Source organism: Notamacropus eugenii, chromosome 5 (assembly GCF_028372415.1).
Source record: "Notamacropus eugenii isolate mMacEug1 chromosome 5, mMacEug1.pri_v2, whole genome shotgun sequence".
Lineage (NCBI taxonomy): Eukaryota > Metazoa > Chordata > Mammalia > Diprotodontia > Macropodidae > Notamacropus > Notamacropus eugenii.
In genome coordinates, this window is record NC_092876.1 from 443401541 (window position 1) to 443417899 (window position 16359).

General features: G+C 36.8%; 1 protein-coding gene across 11 annotated transcripts in view; it reads left to right on the plus strand.

Annotated features, from left to right (window-relative positions):
- Nucleotides 1-16359, plus strand: part of DMD (dystrophin) — a 2329373-nt gene that overhangs the window by 1601505 nt on the left and 711509 nt on the right. The window lies entirely within an intron of this gene.

The following is a 16359-nucleotide window of genomic DNA, read 5'->3' on the forward strand; positions in this document are numbered from 1 at the left end:
CTTGAATGAAATAGTGAAAAGCCAAATGAGCAGAGCCAAGAGAATGTTGTATATAGTAATAACAATATTGTTTTAAGATGACTTTGAGTAACTAAGTCATTTTGACTTTTAGAAGTATCCAAATTTACTATAAAGCACATATGAAAAAAGATTCCATCTGAAGTCAGTGAAAGAAATGACAAATAGAGATATGTATAGAATGAATTTACACACATGCCTATATACACATTTATGTATATACACATATATGCATATATATATATATGTATAAACACATACATACATATTTGTATCTAATGGTAGCCATGTCTAGGATTGGGAAAGGGGAGAAAAAAAGGAAAAAAATGTACATGATAACTTTATTATATATTTAAGAGGAATATCTAGTTGTACATAATAGATTTGCAATTTCATGTGCAATTCTCTTTTTATTTTACTATGTAATGGAAATGCTTATTTTATTCCATAAAAGAAAACAAGGTAAGAAAAGCTAATATAAAGTATGAATTGAATCCAATGAATATTAAGTGCCTGCTTTGAAATTAAAAGATGAAAAAGAAAATCTCTGATTTTAAGGAACTTATATTCTACTGGGTGGGATACAAAATCTGCACAGTCAGTAGATTTCAATGAGGTGCAGATGAGATCATTCAAGGAATCTGGAGGAAACTTTGAAGTGGTTGAAAAACTGAAAACAAAGGATGGGTTAGAAATAAAACAAAAGAATACCGGGTCTGTTGGATCTAAAGACTAAAAAGCAGCAAAATATTATTGGAGTAGAAAATTATGACAAACCCGAGAGGAACATAAGGACATCAGTTTCAAATAGATGGTCTGAGAGGCCAGATGATGATAACCAGAAGGCCTGCATAAGGAAAATTAATCCTTTGAAAGAGCCCTGAATTCACTGGTATAAGCTCTCCTGTCTCCTCTTGAGTTGGTTTAGCCCATAAAAATTCATCATTCCCAGTCATCACTCCCAGCTGGTCCCTGGATGGTCATCATCTTGCCTTTCCCTTGTCTGATTCCCTAGCCTTCCAATGTGATAGATAGAACCTATCTACTGGAGTTTGTACTCCACTTGCATAGCCTTTACAGCAGTATATATAAATTATTTTATGAATATCAAACTTTCCATAGATCTGTAAACTTTAAAGCACAATACAAAAATCCATCATTATCATAACTCACATTTCTTCCTTTTTTCATGGCTTACAAAGCACTTACTTCATAACAATCCTGTGAAGTAGGTAATTCAAGTATCATTATCACCATTTAATAGGCAAGGACACCAAGGCCTAGAAAGATTAAGTGATTTTTCCCAAGGCCACTCAGCTAGTAAATTCCTGAGCTAGGGCTGAAACCCAGTCTCTTGACTGAAGTGCTATTTGCTTTGCACATTGCCTGGAGATATGGCCAGTGTGCATCTGTCTTCTGAGATTGTTTGTAAAAAAAAACATTGACTTTATTTGCCTTTGAAAATGATGTCCTTTTATTTTTTTACATTATAATCCAGAAAATTCTCTACAAAACATAAATTAATTACCTTATCAAATTTGTCCTGACATTTTGTGATGGTCTTCCATCTTTTGCTAAGCAACATCTGCAATGTACATTTGCTATAATAAACATAACATAGCAAAATGCAGCATAACACCATAACCTAGAATAAAGCAACAACATGATGGGACATGATATCATATCGTTTATAGAGACAGGGAGGTGGTATACTGGGTAAGAGCACTGGTCCTACTGTTAGGAGGACCTGAGTTCAAATCCTGCCTCAGATACTTACTAGCTATGTTATGCTAGATCTTAGCCTCAGTTTCCTTAGCTATGAAACTGTGGACAATAATGCCACTTACCTCACAGGGAATCTATATTTGTCCCTCCATGTGGTATGATGAGATGTGATACCATGTCATGTTGTGTTATTTTATGCTAGGTTATGGTATTGTGCTGTATTGTATTATATTATGTTTCAGGGAGCAGCTAGGAGGTGCAGTGGATAGAGCACCAGTGCAGGAGTCAGGAGGACCTGAGTTCAAATCTCACTTCAGGCACTTGACTTGACACTCACTAGCTGTGTGACCTTGGGCAAGTCACTTAAGCCCAATTGCCTCATCCTGGGTCATCTCCAGTCATCCTGATGGATATCTGGTCACTGGATTCAGATAGCTCTGGAGGAGAAGTGAGGCTAGTGACCTACACAGCCCTCCCTCACTCAAAACAAAGTCAAATGCAAGTCATGTCATCATTTCTCTGATGGCATGGTCTTCTTTGGCAATGAAGGACAAACACACACTATATTATGTTTATTACAGCAAATGTATATTACAAATGGTGACCACAAAAAACAGAAGTCACAAAAACATTGTCAGTATAAGTTTGATGATTTGTGAGGATTAAATGATTTGACATATATAAAATTGAGAATTGATTAATCCTATATATATATAATATATATATTTGCAAGGCATGATATATATATATCATGCTTTGCAAAAATTAAAGCATTATTAAATTTTTCAAGTTATTATCACTGTTATTAATCTTTTACACATAACATTTTAGTTGCTAAAGGAAGATAGAGGGATATGGAGCAGTGTCCAGAAGGGAATAAAAGAAAGTTTTAATTCAGTAATTGAGCTATTTTTTTCCTTAAAAAGGTAAAAATCTTGGTATTAAATGGTTGTACTCATTTTATTAGGTTTTCCACTTAATTCAATTAACTTTCAAAATTGTCCTTTCTTTGCTGTGTACCCACTTTTCTTCATATCTTCTTCTCTTGTATATTTCTTCAAACTCTTTTACTCTCCACAAATCACACAGAGAACCATTTGGGGAACTTTCTTGACTGAATGTGCCTTGAAGCTCCAGCACATTCGATGCTCATTAGACATCCCTTTGCCCCCTCCACCTTCTTCCCCCATCATCAACATCATCCTCTTTGATCTTATACTAATAAGTAGATTTATATTCACAAAACAGAGAAGAATCTCCATAACATATGTGAAACAAAGGACAACTTGTTTGCCTCAGTTTTCAAAAAAAAAAAAAACCCAAAAAATAAAAAAATAAATGGTAATGAAGCTATTTGAAAGGAAAGAAGTTGAGATTTTAAATTATTCAACACAACTCATAATTGTATTTTTCTTTGTAGTATGACTGTGGATTGTACTAAGTGTATTTCTAATACATTGTCATCCATATCATTTTCTCCCGAAACAGAGGGATAATGAAATTGTCTAAAGGAAAATAAATTGCAGGAGTCAAAAACTTTAGTTGAAATTGCTACATTACCCTTACTGTCAATTCTTTCACTGGCCAGCCATTGTTTTTCTGAAACAAATTGCCTGTTATCCGTTTTCCCCACCTACGCTTTTTCTCTGTTTTCTTTATTCTGATCAGTCATATCACTGAAATATTTTTGGACTCTGTATTCTCTGACATCCTCTACAACAGAAATAATCTCCTATCAAAAGACTCCCAAAGACATAATAATGTTGATTATTGTTAATATTTTTTGTCATGTTCAAATCTCTTGCTTCTCGAAGATTTTTCTCATCTGCTCTCTAAGCCTCAGTGTTATCTGCTTCATATATTTAGACCGTGAATCCATGGAATATAAATAAGCACCAATTCTATATTGTCTTCTGTTTCCATTATTATACCACATTCTGATGATGACAGGATAGGCTTATATTTATTTAGTAAATTATGTCTTATGAAGGGATGAATATATATGAATGTATTTATAAATACAGATATATATGTATATATATATGTGTGTATATATATACATATATATATATACACAGAGATAGATATAAATATACATGGTATCCCCAAAATATTCATGTAGTTGTAAGGTATGAATCTTAAAACTGCACTAAGACTTTTGGGTACACTGTATAATACATATATACATACATACATGTGTACCTTACATATGTATATATACACATATGTTATGACATAAATAAAGGTTTTTCATATGGTTATTCTATTTTTCTATGTATGTCCATATTCTGTATATTTATAAAATGAATTCTCTCATCTAATAATTTTATTGTAGTATAATTAAGCTTTAATAAATTAAATTTGCACTGATTTTTGGAATACCCTCTCTCCCTCTGTGTGTATATAGATTCATGTATTCATGTGATTCATAAAGCACTTCAATATTTTACAAATTTCTTTAGAAATATTGTCTCATTTGATGATCTCACAATCCTGGGAAGTAGGTTCTATTATCCCCATTTTATAAATGAGGAAATTAAGAGATTACATGGCTTGCCCAAGGTCATACAGCAAAAAAATTACCTGAGGAAGGATTCTAACTCAGGTTTTCCTGCTTCCAGGTCCAGTGCTCTACCTACTACCCTCTTCCCCCACATATAGATTGTTTATGTACGTAGAAATACATATATAGACATGCACACAAATAGTACTTGAGTGTACATGTGTATGTGTGCTTATATGAAGGCATATACATATGTGTGTGCATATAAACATGCACACAATTATTATTGCTCCCAATGAGAGAGAGAGAGAGAGCATGGCATTGTGGAAACATATCATGAAACTGAAGACTCAGTTTCAAATCGCAACTAAAATATTCTCTACCTTTTGATCATGGACAACTAATTTAACTTGAAATTCTTTTCATTTATTACACTTGTACTACCTTCATATTTATACTGCCTGTAGATAGGTGGTGTAGTGGAGAGAACACCAGTGCAGGGGTCAGGAGGACCTGAGTTCAAATCTCACCTCAGACACTTGACACTCACTAGCTGTGTGACCTTGGGCAAGTCACTTAACCTCAAGTGCCTCATCCTGGGTCATCTCCAGTCATCCTAATGAATTTTTAATTTGCCATAAGAATAAATGAATCAAAAAGGATATGTTATGTTCTTACTATATATAAAGCCTTGTGTTAAGTGATGGGGATGCAAATAGAAATGTCAGACCATCCCAATTCTCAAAAAGATCACATTCTAATGAGGGAGACAAACATATAAGAGGTATCAGCTGCAAGTCAAATGGAACACCAATGGTCCTTAGAATTCAGCAGTAAAACAGATCATGCATAGTTTAATGACCATATCCATTTATTATGTTAAACCATTTGACAATGTCACAGACTTTGGGGAAAGGGATAAAACTTTTTTTTTTCTGTCTTTAGTATCTTTAACTGCTAAGGAGGCTGAGTTTGAAAAGTCTACAGAGGCATTGGTCCAGTTACATATCCATGAGGGTTAATTCCCTAGATGATGGCTGGTAGGCTGAGGTGAAAGCAGAATCAGTGGTTTGTGGATGCTGATCTTCAGTAAATATAACAGTATACTTACTAGGCAGACCAGAAAACTTGTATTGACTTGACAGCAATCCCTTCGCAATAAAGGAAACTTTTAGAAAACCATATGTGTGTGTGTGTGTGTGTGTGTGTGTGTGTGTGTGTGTGTGTGTGTGTGTGTGTGTGTGTAAAACTTGGCTGAATATAATAAATACTAATAATACTAGCCCACATTTAAACATCACTTGGACTTATAAAGCACTCTCCTCAGAACAACAACTTGAGGTAGTTAATTCAAATTTGGCAGATAAAGCGATACAGAGAGTTAGAGAGAAGAAGCAACATGATGCAGTAGAAAGAATGCTGAAGTTGAAATGTCTAATTCTAAGAGTAAAAATTTTGACTCTATAGAATATAATCCAAACAAAGGAGATTGACTGATCTTAGTGATTTGATGGTGATGATAAAATTAATAATAATAACACATAGCATTTTGAAGTCTCCAATTCACTTTAAATATTTTTGTCTCATTGGAGCCTTATAATAACCCTGTCAGGTAGGTGTTATTATTATTCCCAATCTGAGGCTGGGGGAGGTTAGGTGACTTGCCCTTCGCCATCAAGATGGTGAGTGTTTGAGGAAGGATCTCAACTTAAGTCTTTCTATATCCATGTTCATTAGCCATGGAGCCACCTCGCTGCTGCTACGTCATCATTAAACTATAGTAACCTGGAAGAGAATACTTTTCCTTTAACGTAATTCTCCTAGGAAGAAGTTAGCATCTTCCCTGACTTTTGCTCGAGACATATTTGGGTCTACAGATTTAAAATAGGGAAGGATTGTAAAAACTAGTCCAACTGTTTCTTTTTACGGATGATGTAATTGAGAGCTAAAGAGGTTACAACTTGTTCAATTCCATATGTCCAGCAAGTGGTAGATTTCAAGTTTTATTCCATGTCTTCTGACTCTACACCTACTACTCCTTCTGCTAGGTGGTGCAGTAGAGAGACACTCACTAGCTGTGTGACCTTCAGCAAGTCACTTAACCCCAGTTGCCTCTTCCTGGGCCATCTCCAGTCATCCTGATGAATATCTGGTCACTAGATTCAGATGGCTCTGGAGAAGCACTGGTGACCTACACAGCCCTCCTTTACTCAAAACAAAGTCAAGTGCAAGTCATGTCATCATTTCTCTGATGGCGTGGTCTTCTTTGGCAATGAAGGATGAACATACACATATACCGCCATTATGTACTGCTCATGGATGGCCACTAGGTGGTCTGCCAAAAGATTTTGGACAGCCTGTGGAAAATGGAGAGGAAAACATGCTTTATATATAGTTGCTACAGGTTGTGCAATCCTGCCCTAGGGTGAGGAAGACATAAATTCAAATCTTGTTTCAGATACTTTCTACCTCTGGAATTCTATGCAAGGAGACTCTCCCAGCCACAGTTTCCTGATCTGTAAAATGGGGATAATAACAACACCTACCTCTTAGGGTTGTTGTGAAGATCAAACAGAAACTTGTAAAGCACTTAGTACAGTTCTTGATATGTAGTGGGCACTTAAAAATATTTCTTTCCTTCCACTGTAACACTTCTTTTAGTTGTGATCATTGACATTTTAGTTTTAATATATTTTAAAATGTTAAAATTCCCAAGTTTTTGCTTATGTTACCTTGAATGACTTTCTCTTTGACTTCCTCTAGGAAAGCACTTTAATCTCATCAGGAAAGTGTCTCTAAATCACAGTATAAATGGGTTACTTTCAGGAGGTTTCCTGGGTATAACTCATCCCATCCATGGTGTGTGGGTTCTTAATAGGTTTTAGTCCCAGAGGGTGGACCATGGAGAATTGAATGTCTTGTCCTTTATCTGACCTGTGCTTGAATCATCTATTGTCCTAGATCTTGAGGTCTTTAGGGAGCCTGCAGCCCTTGCTCATCTTCTCCAATTGGTTTAACACCTCATGATGGAATATGTGGTTTGCCTAAGCAAAACTGAACTTAAATAAGAAAAGGTTTGACTAAAGAAAATAATGATAATTTTATGCAGCAAGCAGCTTCTGTTTTCTTGTATATGTCTATATTCTGTAGAACTGCCAGAAAGGATTCTTTCTCTCATTATCCTATAATTTTATTTTCAAAAACGTGAAGCTATGAGTAATGGAAATAATTTCCTTGCTCACATAAAAAATGCAGAACAGCTTAATCAAAAGTTCCCAGTAATAATCAAGGAAGCATAGAAAAGTACTTTGACAGAGTACCTAAACCATGGCAAGACTTTTAGGAGATTTCGAAACCATTCAAAGTTTCTTCATATGCTAATTATGGTTGAGATCAAATTATTTTTTCACTTAGAAACACCAAGTCAGTCACTGGTCACATTCACGTTGTAGTGTTTAGTGGTCCTATCAATCATTGTGACCATGGTCCCAGAGAAGTTTGAGAGGAACACTACCATAATAGTTTATAACAGTACATTGCTATTGGATACTGAATTTTGGGTATTTTTTCTTTCAAAACAGGCTTGAATGGACCAATAAGTTCAAACAGTAGGAGCTTTATGGATGATGTATCAATTTCAAATGTCTTCAATCAGCTTTAGCACCATTTCCTATACCCTGCCTTTGCCCTAGACCAGTGAAAAAATTAAACAACTCCCCCCCCCCCACCCCTACATCCCAAGGGCATTCAAGGATGAAAATGGAAGGAAGTCTACAATCAGAAAAAAATAGAAAAGGTTTGCAAAAAGCATTTTAACACACACCTCTCTCAAGGATGGTAGAACCACTTTACTTGGAACCTGACATCACTATAAATACTGGGGGGAAGGGGACAGAGAACATAAATAATTGCCAACCCATTTGCCCACTCTCCCATCAATATAAAGTTTTTATAAGACTCATATGTTCACAAATAGAGGAGACTCTTATAGGGGACATTAGTGAAGAATAGGCAGGTGATACGCAACAACCGACCATTTTAAAATTAGCTAAAATATGCGAAGAATATAAACTCACTTTTTGTTTATTGATTTTGGGGGAAACCTATTTGGTAGAATCAAATACTACCTTACAGATGTTTTTTTTGCAACAACCTACCTCTCATTCATATATTAAGAATTCTTGGGAGATGTAACACTAGAAATAATGTGTTGAATGACCTTCTGAAAATAATATCTACTGAAGCAAAATGCAAGGAAATATATGCTCTCCAAGGATAATTTCCAGTGAAATGGAGGAGATTCAGAATGGAGTCAAGGTCAAAAACGTATTACCTATGGATAGGATGGTCCTCCAGATGCTCTTGCTTATAGCTGATAGTTTCTTGATAGGACAAAACTCCAGAAAAGTCTAGAAACTGTAGAAAAAGATCTATACCTATTCAAAGGAGTTTTGGTTTGTCCATACATCAAATGGATGAAGAATGTCTATTGCCCAGATTTCAGTATGCATTTGGAGGAACAACTAGGAGACTTTGTCCAACATGGAGGATTTTGCTATAGGGCTAAGATAACTTAAAACATTTGAGAGAATAACAGACAATCGTGTAGAAGAAAGGGCATCAGATGAGGAGTCAGGGGACCTAGGTACACCTCCCTGCTCGTACTACCTTTGTGACCTTGGACAATCCCTTTAACTACTGTGGGTCTGATTTTCCTCAGTTATAAAATGAGGGGGCTGGGCAAGATGAAACTCAAATCTAGAAATGAAGGTCTTCTGCATGGCCACCAGTTCAAAATTGTTATGAAGGGAGTTATTGCTGAGATACCAGTTGAACTAGGTGACATTTTATTGACCCTTCTGATTTTGTAATATTGTTTTGTCAGCATAGGGAGCTTTTTTCATAACATTAAAAGGAACAAACCAATTTTAAATAACCTGAGCTTAGCAAGTTATATAAGGCAACAGAAATGAACTCATTATATCAGAAGTAGGTAGGCAGCACAGTAGATAGAGCACTAGATTCACAGTCAAGAATACATGACTTCAAATGCTACATCTAACATTTACTAATGGTTTGATTTTAGGCAAGTAATTTATAAACTTCTGTCTGTCGCATTTTCTCCTCTGTAAAATGGGGATGATAATATTATCTACATCCTATCTACATCCCTGTTGTCAGAAAAAAGTGATATAATAGTTATAAAGTGTTTTGTAAATCTGAAATACTATATTATGTATATTAGATGTTATCGTTATGGCTTAAAATATGTAAACCCCTTTGATTTAGACTTCTTGTACCAGAACAGATATATATATATATGCCCCTTATTGGCACATGTCAGCTGTCAAGAAGAGATCATCAAAAGGCCAAAATTTGGAATTGCTTAGACTTGCATCTACCTTAAACAAATTAAAAAATTGATCCTTTCAGGGGCAATTTTTGAATTCTATGATATATATTTGTTTAAAAGATTAGATGGCAATTTTGAAGTACTGTAATTTTTCAACACAGTAGCAATTTACTTTGGTGGTTGTCTAGCTATATAACTCAGTATCATGTTTTCAATATCCAGTGTCAGGTAGTGCTAAAAAGTAGAAAGGAAAGATATGTTGTAGCCTTTAATAAACAGCAGAAGGCAATTCATCAAGGCAAAAATTATCTGTCTCTGAAACAGGAAAATATTATGTTTTAAAGACTACATTTGGTACTTCTTCCATCACTTAGGAAATTCTTGGAAGCTTATAGCAGCAAAACAGAACAGGACAAATCCAGAGGGAACTAATTCATTTTAACAACTGTTTTTTCAAGTGCCTACTATGTGCAGTGGAGTATTCTTGGTTTTAGCAATGTAAAAGGAATGACATACTCCTAGCCTTTAAGGAATTTACAATTTAATCAGCAAGGGAGGGATATATAGACAAATAATTATACTACATGTCAGAGTGTGAAAAGTGTATCATCATCATCCAGGAGAAGGCAGTATAGATAACGTACTGAACTTGGAGCCAGCCAGTTCTTGTTCAGTTGTTTCAGCCTTGTCTAAGTCTTCATGACCTCATTTGTGGTTTTCTTGTCAGAGAGACTACAGTGGTTGCCATTTCCTTCTCCAGCTCATTTTACAGATGAAGAAACTGGGGCAAGCAGGATTAAGTGACTTGCCTAGAGTCACACCGTTAGTAAGTGTCTGAAGTCAGATTTGAACTCAGGTTTTCCTGATTCCAGACCTGGCCCTCTTTCCCCTGAATCACCCAACTGCCTTGGAGCCAGGACCAGGTTTCAAATATGTTGGAGTTTTTGTTGTTGCAATTTTTACTTTCTAGATGTATAAACATGAGCAAATAGTTTGACCTCTCTGAGGCTGTTTTCACACTTATAAATTGGGCATAATAATACTTCAGGATCAATAAGTTGTTGTGATTGAGGCTACAGATAAAGATAAATACAAGAACTGGACTTGGGGCTTGGGATTTCACTGGTATAAGACACTTTCCAAATAGAAAACTCCGTCTACCAATGTTTGATGGCATTTTCTCTGTGAGTTATAGCCCTAAAAAGTTGTCTAGAATATTGAGGGGTTAAGTGACTCTCTTGGTGTTAGATATAAAAAGATTGTTTCCACAGAGATATAGGGAATTGGAATTTCTTGCAACAGAAATACTTAGAGACAAGGGAAAAGCAGGACAAGGTCACAGTGAAACCAGCCTCACCTGGATCTGTGGTCAAGAATAACGCAAAGGGCAAAACAAGCTTAAAGTATGCATGCTTAATAGCTTCTAAATATTAACTTTATCTACCCAGGAGGAGCTGAAGCTCATTTTAATGCGCATTCAATGTATGTGGAAGGAGAGAGGAACATATCGGGGGAAACATGAAGTAGACATACAGGAAAATTGTATAGCTCAGAGTACTCACCCAATGAGGAAATGAGGGAGGGACTTTGCCTTTTAGAACAGGGATGAAGTTGCTTGCTCTTGCTTCTGTAGGGGTGTATCTGTCTCAGTAGCACATCTGCTTCTTGCAAGAATTGTCAATCAATGAGCTTGCCTCATCTACCTTGGGAGTTTTGGCTTTCCTCTAGAAATTTAATTCCTGACATTGGTGCCATAGAAACAGTATGTGGGAGAGTCAGGGCTTGAACTCGAGTCTTCTGGACTCTATGGCCAGTTCTCTCTCCACTAATCAATATGGCCTCTCATTATCACTATCATTATCCTCACTACTACTATAGTAAAAAATATAATTTTCTGCTAAGGTTTACATGCTAATTTACCTATATCCTGTCATTTAATTCTCACAATTCAGTGACATAGTAAGTATAAGTATCATTCCTAGAAAGCTAGGTGGCTCAGGGGACAGAGTGCTGAACTTGGGGTTGCAAAGACCTGAGTTCAAATTTAGCCACAGACACTTAATAAGTGTTTAATCCTTGGCAAGTCACTGAACCTTTCTTTGCCTCAATTTTAGTAACTATAAGATGGATTTAATAGTAGCTCAGAACACCTACCTTGCAGAGTTACTTTGAGGATTAAGTGAGAGAATATTTGTAAAGCACTTAACACAGGCATTGGCTCATAGGAGGTACTATAGAACTGCTTACACTCTACCCCCTCCCCCATTATTATCTCCTTTTTGTAGATGGGAAAACTAAGACTCAGAGATTAAGTAACTTTGGTCATATTGCAGTAAGCGATAGATCCGATATGCCAGCATAGATGTTCATTAAAGTATATATTATCTTGTTTTTCTAGGATTATTACCATTTCAACATATCAAACTTGCTGTTCAGCATGTTATAGATGCCAAACACAGTAGTATTATTTTTAAATCTACTGTTTATACTCATAATAAATAACTTATGCAAATATACATAATATTCCCCTCCTGTAGGTAGTCAACTAGGATTTATTAATTAAGCACCTACTACGTGCCAAGCACCTACTATGTGCCAGCACATACATTTGTTTATTTTTTTGTACAGTATTAGGTTAATTGTTGTATTGCTGGCTATTTTTCTCCAGAACTTATATTAGCAAATTCATTGAGTAAGAAACAGTGATTTTCACCATTTCGGAATCTGACTGACATAGCTGTAGCTCATTATATGTTTATCGATCCAGAATTTTAAAAGCAAAATTCAATCCAGTGCAATTGCTTATAACCTAGAGTCATGGTCAAATTTCCAAATGTGTTTATAAGGCAGGGTTTAAAATCTGAGTGTCTGAGTTTTTCAAGCTCTTTATGTTATAGTTACCAGATATGTTCAGATTCTCTTTAAGAAATGAGTAATGCTGTCAGTAAATTGAGACTCGTATCACCAAGAAGCCCAGAATTGCTTCTAAAAATCCTTGGATAATATGCATGCCATCAATCCTCTGCACGTTTTCTTTGTCCCCTAGTAGCATATCAATGGTATATTGATCAGCATGCTTGTAACACTATTCAATTTGTCCTTTTTTAGTGGGACTGTTTCAGTATAGCATGACTGAAAAATTTGTCACTTTACTTCTATACATTAGTAACGGATGGTATCATGGGAATTATGTGTATATAGAGTACAAAAAGGAATGACATTGTAACTCTTCTACTCCAAGTAACAAGCAAAACTTCATTCAGCAACTGAGATCAGTCAGGGTTGAATAGTATCAGGAATTAATTCACTTCTTTACCATGATCGTTCTACTTCTTGATTTTGGACATTAAAGTGTCACCCAAGGTAGAGGAAGGGATCTTTTGCTAAACAAAATCACAAGGACCTCATATGTTCTCTAGGACAATCTGTCCCTGAACAAGAAACTACCATGAAGCATAACCAGTGACTAGTCCTTTATCCTTTCCTTAGAGCTCTATGGTAAAAAGGAACTCAAAGTCCCTTAAAGAAGCTGATTGTTTTTTGAGATAACCTTAATTGAAAGGAAGTTTTTTTTGTGTGTGTGTGTGTGTGTGTGTGTGTGTGTGTGTGTGTTTCCTTCATGTTTAAATCTGGTCCTGTATCTTCCACTTGTTGCTCCGAGTTTCTCTTTACAGCCAATCAGAACAAGCCTAATTCTTTGTTACATGGAAGCCATCAAAATACTTGACGAAAAATGTCATGCAGCCCCATTCCTCAGCTCACACCCCACCTCAAGTCTTACCAAGTCTTCTACATTTGGCTATCCGGGCAAGCTCAATTTAGTTGCCCTCACTTTAATGCTGAGGGATCTGTGATCTGTTTCTCATAAATATTACTTCCAAGATGCCAATCACAACCCATTCATTTCCTTTCATCCTGTGTAAATTCTGTCGGTGTCCCATTACAAATTTTACATATTTCTTCTAGATCTCTTGACACTGCATGAATATCAACAGAGCATATAGGCTGATGTATGATATACCTTCAACTTTCTTTCCTCTGAGATTGTGGAATCTGTCACCTTACAGCTATATGGCATCTCAGGAAGAATGCTGATAGTAGAAAGATGGGGCCTTTATTTAAGTGAGAAACTTGGGGAATCATTAAAAGCAGTTTTTCCAGTGCAATCCAGCCTATTCTCCTATTTATTTTTGGGTCCAGATCATCATCCATCTTTAGTGTCTGCCCAAGATATATACTGCTGGACCTGCTCGATGGGCTATCCATTGAAGTGAAAGTGACAATACAGATTCTGGAGACAGCCCTACCTATATCTAAGGGAATACATTGATTGCCCACAGGGTGAAGAATTTTTTGACCAAAGCCATTCCCAAGCACTCTCTACTAAGGTATAGAGGGGCTGCAATTCAGGGAGTGCCTAGATTCTTAAATCCTCAGAGAATTAAAAATTAGCTCTACAACATTCTCCAACAGATGAAAATACTCAAAATATGGAATAAATCTCTAAGTAAAATGTCAAAATATCAAAAAACTCTGTACTTGGCCACCCTGAATCAGTCCGTATTGCTAAATACCCTCAAAAACCTTTGAATTACTGTTCATCCTTTTCTCCTCAAGGAATTTATGCACCCTTGAATATGCACTGGTACACTTAAATGGTCTTAACAAGAGATCTTACCCTATACAATGTCACCAAGATAATTGTCCTTCCAACAGTTTAGGTAAATTCCTGTTGGACTGATATTCAGCTGAGCAGTACAGTGGATAGAGTGCTGGATTTGGAGTCAGGAAAATCCTGATTTCAAATCCTGCCTCTATCACTTACTAGTTGTGTGACTCTAGGAAGATCACTTAACTGCTCTTGACCTCAGTTTTCCACATCTATAAAATGAGATAATAGTAGCTCCTAATTCACAGGGTTGTAGGGAGGATCAAATGAGCACTTTATAAAACTTAAATCATTGTAAGTTAAATATCGCTTCTAGAACAAAAGATGAATTCCTCTGTTTAACTTTTAAAGCCTTATGCAAGCTAACCTCAACCTGTATTTTCCAACTTTGCCAATATTCTATTGGATATTACTTTCCCCTCCTGCATTCCTGTAATCCAGCCAAACTGGTCTTTTCTCCATGCCTAGAATGAACTATTCTCTGTTGTTTTTGTTTGTCCTTCATTCTTGAAGTGTACCATGACATCAGGAAGCTGATGCTGTGACATACAAGTGAATTGGATTTAAGTGAGGGAGGGCTGTGCAAGGTCACCAGCCTCACTTTCTCCTCCTGAGCTGGCTGGGTCCAGTGGCAAGATACAGATCAGGATGACTGGAGATAGTACCCACTACTCTCTGAAAGACATGCTGTAAGAATGGTTGGTCATTAGGTGCATGTTCATCCTTTGTTGCCGAAGAAGACCATGCCATCAGAGAAATGGTGACATGACTTGCATTTGACTTTGTTTTGAGTGAGGGAGGGCTGTGCAGGTCACCAGCCTCACTTCTCCTCCAGAGCCATCTGAATCCAGTGACCAGATATTCATCAGGATGACTGGAGATGACCCAGGATGAGGCAGTTGGAGTTAAGTGACTTGCCCAAGGTCACATAGCTAGTGAGTGTCAAGTGTCTGAGGTGAGATTTGAACTCACATCCTCCTGACTCCTGCTCTGGTGCTCTATCCACTGCACCCACCTACATGCCCTGGTTGGTCATTAGAAGGATTAGGCAATGCCTTTGTCCTGAAAGTCAAAGTCCTTGAAGATTTTATGAACTTAAGTAATTAGTAGCATTTGAAGCTAATATTTATTGTAGTGTATACCAAAAAATCGGAGAGTGAATCATATAATGTTAAACCTGGAAGAGGTCATATTATTTTGCCTACCAGTACAACAAAGGTAGGGGAGGGAACAAGTCAAATTGAAGACCTATTGAGAACAACTCCTGTTGACCTTGAGGCACAAATTTATAGCAGCTATTTCCCTTTAGGCATTCTCAGAGCAGCTGTTCCAAACCCTTTCTTCTCTCCTCAAGTCTCCCACTCAGCTCCCTCTCCCTCCTTCTCTGCTGATGACATTGCCTCACTGTACACTGAAAAAAGTGTGACCATAAGTCCCTCTTCTCCTTTACCTGAGGGATGACAGCTCTCCACTATCTCTTCATCCACTCTGATCTCTGACAATGAGGTGCCCTTTCTGCTTACCAAGGACAGGCACCCTTCCTATGCGGATCTATGCAACCCATCTTTTCCAGCAGATTGCCCCTACCATCATCTCCATTTGCTCTAATCATCCATCTCTCCCTATCCATTAAAGAAGGAAGACACAATGATTTATTAACTTCATACTATGTGCCCGGCACTGTTCTAACTCTGGGAGGAAGGTGCTATTATTATCTGCATTTTATATTTGAAGAATCTGAGGCAGACAGAGGTTAAATGACTTGCCCAAAGTCTCATCTCATACTCTCTTAGCCTTCTCAACTAAATGCCTTGAAAAAAGCAGAATGTTTCATTTCTTCTTTTCTGCTCCTCTCAGTCTTCCTTATAAACCCTCTACAATCTGGCTTCAAACGTAAATGCTTTTTCCAAAGATGAAATGATCTCTTTACCAAATCAAATGACCTTTCCTCAGTCTTCATCCTTCCTGACTCTCTCCAGGATCTAAGACCACTGAACACCTTCCTCCTGGATACTCTCTCATTTTTGGATTTTTTGTGACTCCTCTCTCTTTGCTCTTCTTCTTGTCTGACTCCTCCATCTCTTTTGCTGG